Below are 3,817 nucleotides of genomic sequence, written 5' to 3'. Positions count from 1 at the left end.
GTGCGATTGGCACAGGACAGAGCGGAGTTTAGGGCTGTTGTACATAGGGTCGCTATGAGTCGCAGGTGACTCGACGGCACATAATAACATAACATAATATAATATGATTTTACTTTGTTTACTTTACTGAAGATTCTCAATAAATACCCAGAGAGGCATGGCTTGGGGCCTTTAGTCAGGAGAACCGCTGGTCCCCCATTTTCACGCTCTCTGTTCTGTATCATTCCTGGTAATCGTCTCATTATTAATAATTATAAAAATACTTTACCCTCAGTCTGCAACACAGGATAGGGCAGGTTTCACAGCTAGCATACACAAGGGCTCTATGAGTCACAGGTGACTCGATGGCATACAACAACAACAACTGCAACATCTGTAAAGGTGCTATGATGGTGCAATGTTTAAGCAGTGGAAGCTAACTGAGTAGTTGGTTAAACCCATCATTGGACGATGGTAATATCCTCCCATTTAAGACTATTGTATACAGACCCATAGCTGACCCTCCAGTGGGCTTTCAAAGGCAGTTAATCACATGCCCATTTTCTTCCCAGGGAGCAGATTTGAACTGCGTGCCTTTAGGATTGTAGTACAGCTTCTTCCCACTAGGCCACCCATTAAGATTATAGCCCAGAAAACTCTATGGGACAGTTCCACTCTGTCCTATAGGGTTGCTATGAGTTGGAATTGACACAGTGGCATATTACAACAATATAATCTGAATCTTGATTAAGTCCTGTACCTACATTCACAGAATAAGAATTTTCTGCATTTCTCCTGAGATATAATCAGTGCTTATTTATGGATGTTTATTTCTCTGTCCTTTTAGAAAGTAATACATGATTTTTATGGTTTTTCATATTTACTAAACCTTTTGTAAGGAGCATGTTTTGCTTGTACAATTAGAGAGTAATATGTACTATTTTTATAAAAAGGAGAGCTGTTTCAGGGATGAGATGTTTTTTGAAAGATGGTCAATGTGTGGAGAGACAAAGTGAAACACAATGTTTCCTGTTGACCTTCATCAATGTTCTTGCCTGGATGGATGCTAAGAGACGGGGTGGGGCGAGAGCAGTAGATGCAATGAATGGCTGTGTGAGTTTCCGAGAGGATTCATTTCCTGTAAATGCCTGCAAATTCATTTCAACTCCACACCCTCTTTTATGAATGGGATCACCAGTTAAAATGAGCCAGAGAAAGTTCCTCTCGGTAGGAGCTGCAGAATCCTCTCTTATTGACATTTCGGGCTTTGCTTACCCACTGGAAAGTGGTCATTTTACCCAGGGACATCCGCCAGAAATCAAGCAGCCGGGCCAGGTAGGAGAAAATGGCCTGTCATTTCGGCTCTCTGGACGTGTGTCATATAATAAATATCCCCAGCTTGGTGTGGGTTCCTGACATCAAACTGTCGTGAGCTCTCTTGAAAGTTCCAATTACGTTTGGGTCCACTGGTGGGGAAGTGAGATCCCCACTGGTTCCTCCTGGCTGGAGCTAATCAGCTTCTCCTGCCTTGCAAGGCTCTGTCCTTTTAGAAATGAGTGGTAAAGACAACAGTGAAAACCTAGAATCCTTAAGTCTCAGGGGAGAATGGAGAGGGGAAAGAGGGTCTGTTTTATGGTCCACCTTCAATGAAAAATATTTACTGTTAAGCTATTTTCTCTTCTTTCTAGGTGTTAGATTGAAAAGGCTCTGGTAAATGAAACCCCAGAGAGAGCTCAGCATAAATAACAAAAGCCCAGAACTGTCAAAACAAATAGCAACCAATCAGAAATACCATGTCAGAGGAGGCCCCAGCTCCAGAGTGATTCAGAGACGGGCTAGTCTGTGAAAGCAAGAAAAGGCAAAGGCGAAGGGGATGGGCAATTTCCTACCATGCAATTTACTGCCGCTGGAGGGTCAGCTACGAGTTGGTTCTGACTCCATGGCCCACAACAACAACAATAACAACACAACAAAGAGGGATAGAGGGAGCTCTGGTGGCTCAGTGGTAAAGAATTGCACTGCCATCCCAAAGGCATGTGGTTCAAATCTACCAGCCGCTTTGCAGGAAAAGTTTGGACAATCTTGTCTCGTGTGATATACTGCCTCTAAATATGTCATCTGTATGACAACAGTCCAAAATAAGAGATGCATAGTAAAGTGGACTGGGAGAGGGAGGAAATTATGCAATAGTGAATGAAATAGATAGATAGATGATAGATAGATAGATAGATAATAGATAGATGATAGAGATATAGAGTTAGAGACAGATATAGAAATAGATATAGATATAGATATAGATATAGATATAGATAGAGATAGAGATAGAGATAGAGATAGAGATAGGTAGAGGTAGAGGTAGAGGTAGAGATAGAGGTAGAGATAGAGGTAGAGATAGAGATGGAGATAGAAAGATAGATAGATAGATAGATAGATAGATAGATAGATAGATAGATAGATGATAGATATTTAAAGTGAACTGGGGAGGGTAGAGTGGAAAATGTATAACAATGAATGAATGAAAATTCAACTCTTCTGTAAACTTTTGCTAAAATCACAATAAAAAAGGGGGGACCCCACTTACTGGAGGGTCAGCCATCTATGATAGTTCCGACTCAGTGGTGCACAAGAGCAACAAGAGGGAATCTGAGGGAAGAATTTAGGATACCGTCCCAAATCTCAGCTTTGGTGTCTGATTGAGTGAACAGGGCCTCCTTTGAAATCTCTTCTGGAATAATCAAAGCCTTAAATATCAGTGAAGTCTATTGAATTAATTTATTCAACAGCCAGCCTCCAAGTGCCTTTCTCAGCAGGTCTCATGCTGGGAGACAGGGAGGCAGAGCAGAGAGAAACAGCTGCATTTCCAGCTCAGAGCCGGAGGAGCGGGACCTTGACCAGAATACCAAGTGATGGGAGTACATGTGGGCGAGGGTGGGGTTTGCATCCTTTGTGGGCTGTGGGGCCATCGGTGGCCCGTTGGTAGAGCTTTCCCCTTCTTTACAGGAGGCCTGGGTGCAGTTCTCAGCCCGTGTACCTCATACACAGTTGCCACCCTGCTGTCAGTGGAGGGGGTGTAGTGTGAGAATGCTGAGCAAGTTCCCATGGAGCTGCCAGACTAAGAAAGACTAGGAAGAAATGTCTGGTAATCAACTTCTGGAAAGCAGCCAGTGAAAACCTCAGGAATCACAAAGCTTTGACTTGGAACTGATCTTGGAGAAAGTGCAGGGGGAAAATAAGCAGCGAAAAAGCACGGGCTTTGGAGTGATACAGATGTGGATGAGTATGGGGTGAGTAACACTGAGTAGTTACTTAACATCTCTGAGCTTTACCTTCACGTGCCAGAGATGGCTATGAATCAGTCAACTCTGTTAGGCTTAGAGTGCAGCACAGACCAGATGACATTTATCAAGCTTACTGGTGGTTAGGTGTGACCAACGAATCTTGGTGGCCTAGTGGTAAGAAGCTGTGCTGCAATCCCCAAGGCACAGGGTTTGAATCTACCAGCTGCTCTAAGGGACAGAGAAGGGCAATCACCTCCTGTGCAGTTAATTGTCTCTGAAAACCCACTGGAGGGTCAGCTATGGGTTGGTTTCGACATGATAGTACACAACAACAACAACAGGGGAGATCAGGCATCTGAGCTGTTTGCAAACAGCACATGGATTATTAGTGTGATGGGTGTCTTGTCTCAGTCTCACCCATCAAAAGCTCTCACAGGCAATTTTCTAAGCTAGTGTGAGGCATTGAAGCTCAATGTCAAGAAGACAAAGATTCTCACCACTGGACCAATTGGCAGCATCAGGATGGATGGTGAAGAGATTGAGATTGTTAACAACTTTAG

The 3,817-nt window shown here is 43.5% G+C and overlaps 1 protein-coding gene across 1 annotated transcript in view; it reads right to left on the bottom strand.

Annotated features, from left to right (window-relative positions):
• Positions 1-3,817, bottom strand: part of CACNG2 (calcium channel, voltage-dependent, gamma subunit 2) — a 220,447-nt gene that overhangs the window by 91,031 nt on the left and 125,599 nt on the right. The window lies entirely within an intron of this gene.

The sequence above is a fragment of the Elephantulus edwardii genome, unplaced genomic scaffold (assembly GCF_000299155.1).
Source record: "Elephantulus edwardii isolate Elephantulus edwardi_28Jun2011 unplaced genomic scaffold, EleEdw1.0 scaffold00086, whole genome shotgun sequence".
NCBI lineage: Eukaryota > Metazoa > Chordata > Mammalia > Macroscelidea > Macroscelididae > Elephantulus > Elephantulus edwardii.
The sequence above is the reverse complement of the archived record's forward strand: the minus strand, read 5'-3'. Positions and strand labels throughout refer to the sequence as shown.